This window comes from Choloepus didactylus, chromosome 4 (genome assembly GCF_015220235.1).
Source record: "Choloepus didactylus isolate mChoDid1 chromosome 4, mChoDid1.pri, whole genome shotgun sequence".
Classification (NCBI taxonomy): domain Eukaryota; kingdom Metazoa; phylum Chordata; class Mammalia; order Pilosa; family Megalonychidae; genus Choloepus; species Choloepus didactylus.
This window is the reverse complement of record NC_051310.1, coordinates 83,237,295-83,249,472: the sequence shown is the minus strand read 5'-3', so window position 1 is coordinate 83,249,472 and position 12,178 is coordinate 83,237,295. Positions and strand designations below refer to the sequence as shown.

Below are 12,178 nucleotides of genomic sequence, written 5' to 3'. Positions count from 1 at the left end.
GTTTAGCCGGATTCCTTTCCCCGGATCAGTCACAGTTAGTTACCGACTTTCCAGCTGCGAGGACGACGCGTACCATTTACTGTAATTGAATTGCTGTTATAACACCTTTCAGGGGGACAGCAATGTGTTTCAAAAAAGTTGTGCGCTCGGCCTGCGGCTGCTTGTCCGCGGGCTTGGTAGAGCGGGGATGGGGGACAGAAAGCTCCGTAGGTCCACCAAAGCCCGAGGAATCCTGCCCCTGGAGGATCCATAGCTGACAGCGGACGTCCCTAGCCCGGTTGATGGTCTTGGGATGCTGGGGACCCTGTGTGGACGACAACCCAAGGTTGAGAGTAAGGGGAGAGGTAGGACCCGGAATTACAGAAACTCTTGGAAATCAATACTCAGCCCTGAGTGGACTCGGCTCCACCAAGGCCCTCTCTCTCACACAAGATTTTGATGCTCCAGCCCTGCGGCCAGAGCCCTCTTGCCTCCCGGTCCCTGGGACACCCACCAGGGGAGCCGACTTCCCAGCATAGATCGACGCGATCGACCCCACCCCCAGCCCCTGGGAACCTAGCCCCCAAGAAAATAGGAAAGTTTCCTGTTCCAAAGCTCTGAGCCAGAGGTTGTGGCCCCGAGCTCAGACTGCCAATCCTGCGCTTCTTGCCCCTTTCAGATCAGCACCCCCTGAGTCGGGTACCCCCGTTCCCACCCCTTTGCCAGCGGGGGCAGAACCTCAGAGCAAGCAGAATCTTCCGTCTCCATCCCCTAGCCCTTGTCTCTGGCCTCCTTCCTCCTTCTGTGGAACCTTCCCTCACCTTCGCAGCCTCTGTCATCTTGAGTTCTCCCACCCCCCACCCCTCAACCTGCGCAGTGTTCTTGTTTTGACCTGAGGGCAAATTCTTCTCACGGCCACCCTCGTTCTCCACTGGTCCTTCTTGTTCTTCCCTCACAGCTTTTTAGGCACAGAGAACAAATTTTAGGTTTAGTAGTCCTCTGGGACAGCTGCGGTCCTCCCGGCCTCGCCCGCTGCCTTTGGAGCGGTCGGCAGGAGCGCAGCAGATTGAGAGAACCGGCTGTGGGGCTCTCACCACCCCATCATCCAGAATAAGATCCTCGTGGTTGGTTTAAAGAGGGCCCAAGGGAAAGGCGATTTGAGGCTGCTTCACCCGCCCTGAAAGTCAGGAGAGCGGCTGGGACTAGCGGAGGTTGCCCACGGACGGACGTGGGCATCCTGAGTCTGGCTAACGCAAGTCAGCGGGAGGAGGCTGGGACATACTGGCCACGCCAGGCCGCCATTCCCCAAGCTCCGGCGCCCGGCAAAAAGCGTCCAGGGGAGTTGGAGGTTGTAACCCGAGGGCACAGGAGGGAAAAGGGCGCAAGTGGCCCTGGCACTAGAAGCCACGGTGAGTCCGGCCCTTCGCGGCCAGATCGGGAACCTCATGGCTATTGTTTGGGATTCAACTAAAGATGTGCAGTTGCGCGCACTCTTAAGCAAAAAGAAGACGCAGGGGCTTGGCGTCCACCGCACGCATCAATATGACTCCAATTGATTTTATCTTTTCCTGGAAGATCTTCAGCTTCCTCTGGGGCCTGCTGCAAATACGGTGATCATCGGAACCCCAAAGCCACTGGTCTTTGGAGACATCTGGCAACGCGAGCGTGTGCTTCTCAGACCTGTGAGTTGCGGTGCACCCTGCTTCCTTCCTCCTCGCCCCCAGCGACGCCTACGTCTACTTTTCTGCTAAACCAAGTTATTTTCCTTTCCTGCGTGGCCGCGAGATGAGACAGGAGAGAGTTCCCCAGCTCCTGGTCCTCCCGCGGCCTCCTGCGTCGAGAAACAGGTTGGAGGTGGAGTTGGAGAGGGAAGTACTGTATGAAAGAACTCAGGAAAGCGAGAGGCTGATTTTCATGAGGAGACCTCGGCGCTGTTTTGGGGAGTTTGCTTCAAGGCTCAGCTGAGGACGAGTAGAAAAGTAGATTCCGCCCCTTAAGCATCCCGGCCGGAAAGCCCGAAAGCCCGGCCTCCTCGATTTGCACCTCAGGGTCCCTGGGACCGGGCAGGTCCGCACTTGCCTCCTTCCTTACGTCAGCGAGGGAGAAAGGGCTCCAGAGGCGTGTTAAGGAGTCAAGGGCAAAACCTCTTTGTGCACGTCCTGAGTCAACCGCGAGGCCCCGGCGGGTCGGACCGACATGAGATCCTCTTCGCCCTGAAAAGCAGCTACTCGAGCCTGGCTTTTGCCCCACACTGCGACTTCATCTACCTGGCTCCCCCTCCTCACCCGATCCCAGCATCCTAGTTCTCAGGAAATCCATACCTTGCATTTTTGACCTTCCCGTCTCTAGACTTTGTTCAGCAGCGATTTTCGCCGGGTATTAACTTCTGTGCGACGAAGCTGATTGCCAACAGCTAGAAAGATTCCCGTGGAAAAGATATTGAGAAAGACAGAAACAAATAGAGTGGGGCACTAGGTGAGGCGCCTTACCTGCGCTAGCTCATCACAATACCCCTGTGGCCTAGGTACTATTATTGTCTCCGTTTTGCTGGTGGGGAAACTGAGGGTCAGGGAGGTTAAGAGCTAGGAACCAGACTGCCAATTTCCAAAGGGCATCTGACCCCTTTGGCCACCAGCTCCAGCCTCAGACTGGAGAGAAACTGTCCAACTTGGAGCTCTAAGTGGAGCCGGCCCACTGCCTTCTCTGGGGGGCTGTCCCAGGCAGATAGGAGCTTCTAAGCAGTCCCCAGCACCTCCACCCTCGGCTGAGAGGTAGGTAGGTTGGCAGGAAAGGGATCTCCATGGCTCATCTCTTTCTGTGTTTTAGAGATGAACCAGAAGGTGTGCCCTGTGCCCTGCTAAAGAAGTGCAGTGTCTCTGAGAACCCATTAAAAGACTGTTTCTAAGGGGAGTGGGAGAGAAAAGGAAAGGAAAGCACCTCAAATACTGGTAACATTTAGACATATTTATCCTAGGAGATGAACACAGGTTGGTGGATGATGCAGAGAGCAACTGGCAACATTGAAACAAGCAATCACATTTCAAACATTCCAACATGCTCCTTTTTTTTATGACTGGGAGAGACACTGAGGTAAATACACACAGGAAAATTTTTTCTTTTCCCAAGAAGTCTGACTTTCCTTATGGGTCACCAGGAATAATATTCTCAGGATGGGGCAGAGAGTTGTCCATCTATGTGTCACTGGAGGTACCTGTGTACAGGTGCTAATGGTGGGACAAATGGCAAGGAAGCCTCTCCCCATTTTTTTTTTTTTTTTTGTCTTACTCTATTTACATGCTCTTTTCACAGTAGATTTCATAAGGAATCAAAGTCTTTAAAACTGAGTCTGGCTCCTCTTCTCCCCCCAGCTAGGAAAACAGATAATGCCTTAAGCATAACTGCAACTGAGTAGTAACAACAACAGAGAACCTATAATTTATCTCACCAAATTGGTATGGGAAATGTTTGACCTAACTTTTTTTCTTCACTTTTTCAGTTTTTTTTTTCTCCCCAGCTTTCTCCTGAGGGTGGTTTCTTAAGCTAAGCAGGTCCATGTTCAGCGAATTCAAGAAAATATCCTCTTTAGAAACATTATATATACATATATATACACACACATATAAATAATATCCACATATATATACACACACACATATGTAATTTAAAGTAAGCATTCATTATATAATAAATATTTATTATTTATTATACATACATTTATTATGTATAAATATTTATTATATATGCATTTATTATTTGTATATATTTAAAGCAAGCAAACAAACAAAATAACAACCAAAGACAATGGTTGTCCTTACATTAGCCATGTAGACCAAGGCAAAGCAATTTTGTGTTCTATCACTTCTGATATTAAGTTCCGATATTAAGAGTTTTTAACTCTTATCAGAAGAACCCTTAGCTGTGTGAGCCAGGCATTTTCTACCTCACGTTATTTAATTTAACTCTTGCAACAAGCTTATGGCACAAGTCATCACATTATCTCCATTTTAGAGTGGACATGGAGGCACAGAGAGGATAAACAACTCATACACAGCAGCTAGTCAGTGGCAGATGCAGAGTTTCTGCTCTTAAAATCAATATCACAAAATTTTCTGCTTTGAGCAAGTCTGTAGGAAGTCTATATGCAAGAATGTTTCTTGTTTAAAGAATATATTCTTTTTGGGTGCATGGGTGGATATGTGGACTGGAGTGGGGGGAATATGAAGATAGCTGTAACCACCCTAACTGCCCCCTCATTGCCTCAATATTCCATTCATAACTGTCTTAAAAAATACCACTTCCTTAAGAGATCCAAGTAGTTTTCCTACCTTAGACCTATGTAATGCTGCATGTATAGATGTCCACAAACATTAGGAAGATTGCTTGGATTTTTTCTCATTTGGCTGCCTGCTTGGCATCATTTTCTCCTCTTCAAGAAGGGACCCTGGCTGTTCTTCAAAGGCAGGGTGCTGCTACCTGTGCAGGCCATGCTAGGAAAGGCTCCTTAAGAGCAGGACTTGTTCTGATGCCAGGATGCTCAGGAGCCAGTGGCCTGGGCCCTGGGAAGCCAGCTAAGGCTATTCTACCAGGGCTCAATGAATTAAACCAGAATTGCTGATCTTAGATCACAGAAGTAGGATAGCCTCAGCTTTGTCCACTTGTCCTCCTTGGCTCCAGTGGGGCACTGGAAGCCAGCTGAAAGTACATGTTCAATCAAAGAGAAGGGAGAGTCTGAAGCAAAGTGAACTTGTGGTTCAGATTCAGATTTGATGGCTGGGTGGGCCAAGCTAAAATTACGTCTCCAAGAGGCTAAAACTTCTCCAGGAGTTTAAATATCTAATATTTCCAAGATCGCTGTGGAAAATAAAATCATCACAACTGGTTATTCATTATTTTGATCATTTAAAACAACAGAGTGACAGCATTCAAATCTTCAACTGGTAGGAAAGAGCAACCCATAAGTGTTGCTCATCTAGAGGAATATGGCAAGTTAAGATCAGCTGGGCCTACCTGTTTACACCCCAGGCATCTTCTGCATTTAGAGTTTCCCAGCCTGGGAAGTGGGGCATGGAACATTTAGAGGAGGTGGGGCATAGGGATAGAAAATATGGGAATCTAGTGGGAGGAGCAGAGAATTATTTTCCTGCTTCCCATGGAGCCTTTCTCATTTTTGCATTTATTTAACAACCACATATTGTGTAGGTTGGATATGTTCAAGATATCTCAAGGCACTTATGGATACAAAGATTCAGGATCCCTCTCCTTAAGGAGTTTTTAGTTTCATGGAGGAGAGGCATGAAAACATGACATTATAATATACTCTGATAATTGGTACAAAGAGCTTTGAAGCTTAAAGGAGAGAGTGATCCCTCCTGCCAATGAGAACTTCCTGGAGAAAACTTTGACCTGGGACTTAGAAGATGTCAGAGGTGGAAGGAGAGAAAGATAAGAGACAAGAGAGAGAGATGGGAATTCCAGCTGGAAGGAAGTACAGAGCAAAGGTGGAGGTCAAACCAGGTCATTATTCCTTGGGTTATTGGGATTTGTGTTAAGAAGCTGGAGGTTTCTCATATAGTTTTTAATTAGAGTGTGTCTTCTGCTTCCCATTCAGGGTGCTGGTGGTGGTGGTGGTGGAGGTGGAGGAGTGAATTTGAAAGGGTTTCCAAGAAGATGGAGTTTCTTTTTAACCCAAATGTTGAGTTACATTTAAATTTCCTTCTAGGGCGGATAAATTCAGCTCCCTGTAACCTGAGCATTTACATGAAGGAGAGAAGGACGCACAAAAGTAGATAAGGTTGTGGAATTAATCAGAGGATAATAGTACGTGGAGAATTGTGGACAAAATATTCCTGCTGGAATTTATTCCTAACTTTGCACATATGCCAAAAGGACTGGTACCGTTGGCTTCCTCCTCAGTGTTCATGCCTGTATCAGAATAGATGAAACATGCTGTTTTGGTTCATTCTCTTTAGCCTCAGGGCTAAAAGCTCTTCCGAGGATGGGTATATGGCTGATTCACTTATGTTGCCAGCTCCAGGAACAGGCACATACAAACAGCTCAGTACTTTCTGAGTGAAAGAATGATGAGACTTTAAGAATATGGGTCTTAAATTTCTGTCAATGATGGTTAGAGCATCTGTCTCTTATTGTTTGTCATTTTGGTTTTTAATTGTGATTGCATAGAGCAGTCATTGTCAAACTAGTTTTTATTATGGTGGGACAAGCCTAGTTGAAGGGAAAGACCTGTACCCAGATATATTGAGCCTCTGCCTTGACCCTGGGGATGGTTTCTGAATCATTTCCAAAAAACTCAAGAGTTTGGAAACCACTGCCCTAGAGGAAAAGGGATAGATCGTCCTGGATTGATTTGATATCTGCCAAGTAGCATATGCCTCTGGCTTCCCAGGGGGATGATGGAATCAATTTGTATCATGATGGCACCACCTACTTCCCATTGGGAGCACTAAGTCTGCCATACTTTTCATAGCTCATTTACAAGAAGGATGTAATTTTATCTACTTCATAGGGTTTTTTGCAGATGAAATATTTTAATATGGACAATGCTTAGAGTAGCACCAGCCACATAGCATGCATTAAATGTAAGCTCTCAATATTATTTTGTTTTCCAGACTGAAAACAGGTATACAGCACTGGACCATATCAGCCAGAGACAGTCCTACTGTTAGCATCACCTGCTTTGATAGAGCCCTCTTTTTTCATTAGGAGACAGACATCTCCCTGCAAGAAGGGAGCTCCTGCAGAGACAAGCTTCTGCTTTTCCTATTAGGACATGGACTCTTACTGAGGTTTTCTCTGTGCCGTCTACTGTGGCATATTCTCAATGATATTTAGTAATCTCTGAAAAATATACTGAACACCTACCATTCTTCATCTGTCCACTTATTAATTTAAACTGCCTGTATGAGGTGCTTAATATGTGCCAGGCACTGGTCTAGATGTGGAGATGTAGAGAGAGTCTTGTTACCCTCAAGATGCTTACAGTCTGGAGGGAAGTCAGTGAAGCAAACATACAGTAGACTCTAGACAAATAAGGGAAGGGGTAAGGACAGAGGCTAAGGGCACAGGGGAATCTATTCCAGACTGGGGTCCAGGACAGCTTGCTGGAAGAGGTGACTCTTTCAGAAAGATCAGTGGGAGTCAGCCAGGTAAAAAAGGGCACAGGGAGTACAGAAGAGTATTCCAGGCAGAAAGCACAGCATGTTCCCAAAAGACCAACTGGGAGTGGCAAGTTCTAGCAATTGGAAACAGTATGGCCCATGGAAAGAGAAGCCAGGGTAGTTGGAGAGGACAGGGCTCCAATTGTGGAGAATGTACCATGCTGAGTATTCAGACTGGAGTTTTCCCTGTTACTGTTTTCGTTTCTTGTTTCAGGAGCTTCAGGGCTCTTAACATCTAGTTAGGGAGGCATATGTGGCCCAATACATAATCATTTAGATGGGCTATCAGATTTCATTTGTGAAAACCTTTGGCCTTTTGAGGTCTGGTTTGTCCTCTGCATTTTCAACCAAAAATGCAGTTTTCAATGCCAATGCATTTTAATGAACGTGTCCTGTATATGAAGTCTAATCGTCACCGGATCAGATTTCACAATACATATGAGTTGTCCTAATTAGCCAGAGGGTTGGATCCACAACCAACCACACAGCTATCTCCTGCTGTGTACTTAAATAGCCAGGCTTACCCTTGTAGAGGATGTGAACTTACCCTGTCATTGTGTGTATTGTGGGTACCAAGTACCAACCACCATTTCCTTTCAATAAGATTATTATTGCTGATTGAGTCACTTCTCTGCATGACATGTTCTTTGTATTGTCTAACACTTAAAGCCATAATAAAATCTCATATGACCCAAACATACCTTTGCTCATGTATTTTGTTGTTATTTGTCATTTTATGTATATTCTAAGTGTTAGTCAAGATACCTTCTTAGTTGGACTAAAATGTGATTAAGAAAACAATATTTTCTTCCTCCCATGGCTTCCATCCAACTTTTGGATGACATAGGGGATGACAATAATCTGGGTTCTTAAAAGTTGGGATCTTATGGCCACTTGCCCGGAGAGAGGGCAAGATCTATGTAGTAAGAGGGATTAATCTAAGATGTTTTGATGCCCTTCTTTTACACTATTGCTCTGCACTAACATTTTCCAACACAGTCACCAATTAGATCTTGGAAACAAGCATGAAGAAAAGCATAAAATGAGATCAAAACATCATCAGCTCCCTCTGAATTCTACCTTATGTTTTAGCCACTTTATTGGCTCCTTGGCTTGGAGTAATTTCAAATTCCCACTGGCTTAGTGGCAAGACATCTTCTCATTCTTTTCTAAATGAAGTCTTCTTCTGTTTAAAAAAAGTACCTCCCACCTCATCCCTCTTGTGAATTCTCTTTTTTAGAATTCAAATTGCAAAGGACTTCACAAATGAAATGGAATGCATTTTTAAATTACATTTTACAGTCATACAGATTTAAAAAAAATTCTTCTATTAACATATTTACAATCTAACATTTCCCCCTTTAACCACATCCAAATATAGATATTTCAGTGCTGTTAATTACATTTACAATGTTGTGCTACCATCACCACTATCCATCACCAAAACTCTTCCATCATCCCAACAGAATGAATTTTTGAGGGTTATGTTTACTGGTGTTAACAACTCTAGGAAGCAGTAGAAATTTTCAGTAAAGAAAAGCATAGTGTTTGTTTGCCTTCAGTTGAGAAGGTTATGCTAGCCTTGACCTTAAAGATGCCAACCTGTATCCTACTATCCAGACAGCTGAGGTTCTGGACAAATATCACCCTGCCACCAGGACACTACTGAATGGAAGGCAAAGCTATGAGGGCTGTGGGCTTCCAGTTGAGAGTAACAAAGGCAGAATCAAACTCTCTTATTAGGAATATTAAAATGTGATTCTGGAGAGGCTGTGACAAGAGAATGCAGATGGGGTTGGATGATATAAATGCAAAAGATGAGTAATCAGGCTTTAGGTGAATTGCCAATCCTTCTGCATTCTGGTAGCTCTGTGAAGACTATAAAAAATAGAGATCTCACTTCTGTGTTCTGAAAGGAGTCCAATATAGTACCCTCTACCACCTGGGAGAATTATTTTCATGCACAGATGCCTATACCTAGGAATCTAAATAATTATTACAACAAATGTATCATTTAATATTCTCAATGTAAACATCCCCAAGACATAGTAAGGAAGGGAGAGCCATTACATTATTATGGCATAATTACAAGTTACATTCTTCAATCCATGATTGTATCTATTGGATGCAAAAAAATTGGGAGGAAAATGAAAAATCCATTAATCATTGAATAGATACTAAGTATCTAGATGTTAGAGAGTTTGTGTCTAAATAACTACTCCATTTGTTTCCAACTTTGCTGTCATAAGTTTGATCTTGTGCAAACAGACCCAATCTGTTTCTCATCTAGGGACATAACAATGTGAATCAGTTGGTAGTAAATTCTATCTCTTGCTGAGAAAGGTAAGCTGAGAACAAATAGTTAATATTTATCTGTCAAGAAAGCAAGAATTTCAAGGCAATGAGCTATTATCTTGGCATAAATCTGAAAATGAAAAAATACAGAAGTAGACTGAGTTATAGAAATAATATTTCCTTGGATTTATCCGATTTGATGAAGAGGGAATAAAAAAATGACATGTATTCTGGAGTGGGGCTATTTAGAGAAAGATTTTGGGTGAAAGGTGCAAATTATCCACTAACTGAAATTAGTTGGATGCTACAAAATTTCCTTTTGTAAAAAGCAGGGCTGATGGAGCACTTCACTTGCATGACAGCCTTTAATAATCTTCCATGGAAGTCCATGAAAAAATTCTTCCTATGTTGCCAATTTAGTGAGCATAAATTACTGTGAAACTTATATGGAATAAATTATGTTCTTAAGCCTTCTCAGATGTGCAGCCAATAGAGATTTTAAAGCAGAAACGAAATGCAAAATTTAGCTGGAAGGGGCATTGTTGTGTATTTGGAACTCTCTCTGGAGTTGTTTGCTCTCTACCCCTATGACTGGATTACAGGGGCTGCATTCCAACCGCAGGCTTTCTTAGCTGCATGTGGCTCTTCAGAAACCTGCATGTGGTTTCCTTCTTAGATTTAAATAACATGACAAGGCGTATTGCAATGTTGATGTAGCAGTTGGCCCAAAGAAAAAAAAAAAAGAGGAACTCCACCTGAGTCACATACAGGACAAAGAGGAGAGTCTCTGACCCAATAGTCCTTTACCTGACTTGCATGCCTTTGTTGAGAACCAAGCACTACCATCCCTTTTTGTAAAACCATTATGAGTGCAATTCATGGGTACTTGTAAATGCAAGGTAAGTTTAATTGATTTGCGGCTTTCCACATTGCTGACGTTGAAGTGGTGCTCTGGCTGTTGAAAGGTGAGGGGAACTTGATTTCCATGCAGAGATGAGATGCAGCATCCTCTAAACTGACGGACGGAAATTCTGCTTCAGAATTCATTATTTGATGTGAAGGACAATGATGAAAATTTGAATCTGCTGAACAGTTCAATGGGTCAAAACACAGCCAGACCATTAAAAGTTAAATGAATTGATATGTTAAAATTCACTGGGAAGTACATTTTGATGGCAGTTTCTAGGTTCCCTGATGATCTTTTTTGATGTCTTTTTCTGTGTCATCTTGTTTCCTCCACTCTCTTTGCAGAACTAAGATATCTGTCTTTACTCGAACTTTGTGTCTTTAAGCTCTGCTTTGATACATGAGTGGAAAATACCTTCGTACATCGAAAAATACTGTCTTAATAAGAAATCAATACTTTCTGAGTCTTTTGTAGAAAGAATGACAAAGAGGAGGGTCACCCTCCCCTGCCCCATCTATAACTGTATCTCTTCCATCCCAAGCACATGTATATTTGTATGCATGCACGTGTGTGCACATGTCTTATTAACAGAAAATTGTTACAAAATAGCACAGGTTAATTGTAATAAATCAAACATTCAAAAAGTATATAAAGAAATATTTAACTATTTCCCTTTCTAATCAACCCTCTTGGTAGCTTTAGAAACATATCCACTAGTTCCTTGATACTATTTTCATGAGGTGAAGACTAATTCCCAATAGAGATATGGTGCTACTTTGGAGACTAGGCAATAAAGTGGCATTGTGGCTTCTATTTTGGGTGCATGTGCGCTCTCTCTCTCTCTCTCTCTCTCTCTCTCTTTCAGATCTCTTGCTCTGGGAAGCCTTACAAAGAGGACCACATGGTGAGGAACTGAGGTCTCTGGCCGATAGCCAATGAGGAAGTGAGGCCTGCCAACAACTATGGGAGAAAACTAGGAACCAGATCCTTCAATCCCAGTCAAGTCTTAAGGTGACTGCAGCCCCAGCCAACAGCATGACTGCAACCTTATAAGAGACCCTGAATAAGAACCACCCAGCTAGGCCGTTCTCACATCTTGACCCTTTGAAACTATGAGATAATAAATGTTTTCTGTTTAACTTGCCAAGTTTTGGGTTAATTTATTGCACAGTAGTGGATAACTATTACACCTCTGTGAAGTAACTTGTACAGTATCTGGTATTGACTAGAGTAGTCACTTTATAAATATTTGTTGAATGAATTAATTAAAATGAATAAATGAAATGTTTGATTTATAACCTTCCACACATTCCTCCATTTTTATTGCCCATTTCAAAGTAACTTCACAGAGGAGTGATTCTGAGGGAGGATCTCTTTAATTATTAAAAGTTCAGTCATTCAATAGATTTTTATTGCTGCTACTCTTTATCAATGAGCTACCCTTCTAGTATGAAGTACTTGTGGGTCCAGTTGAACACCTGCCAAGCTTTTTGAAAGTTATATTTATTGTCTTTCCTTGCAAGGCTTTCTGCTTATAGAGGTTAAAACCCAAATGTTGGGTTAGGTAAATACAATTGACAAAGAAAAGTGATGCATTAGCAGAGGAAAGACATTATCGCTACACTGATATACTCAAGGCATTCATAGGCAAGAATGAGATCAATCACCAAACTAAGAGATGTGCATAGTACAAGACACAATAGTTAATGGGTATAACTTAAAAGGCATGTAGCTCACCCACATCTATGTGGTGGGAAGTGTGACCAGAGATGGCTTTGGAGTCAGATCACCTGAGTTATAATCCCATTGCTCTCATTTGCCA

At 43.1% G+C, this 12,178-nt stretch overlaps 1 long non-coding RNA gene across 1 annotated transcript in view; it reads left to right on the top strand.

Annotated features, from left to right (window-relative positions):
- Positions 1 to 12,178, top strand: part of LOC119531575 — a 39,946-nt gene that overhangs the window by 13,614 nt on the left and 14,154 nt on the right. Inside the window, exon 2 of the long non-coding RNA XR_005216344.1 lies at positions 11,222 to 11,367. This is a non-coding gene — a long non-coding RNA (uncharacterized LOC119531575). The remainder of the gene's footprint in view (positions 1 to 11,221; positions 11,368 to 12,178) is intronic.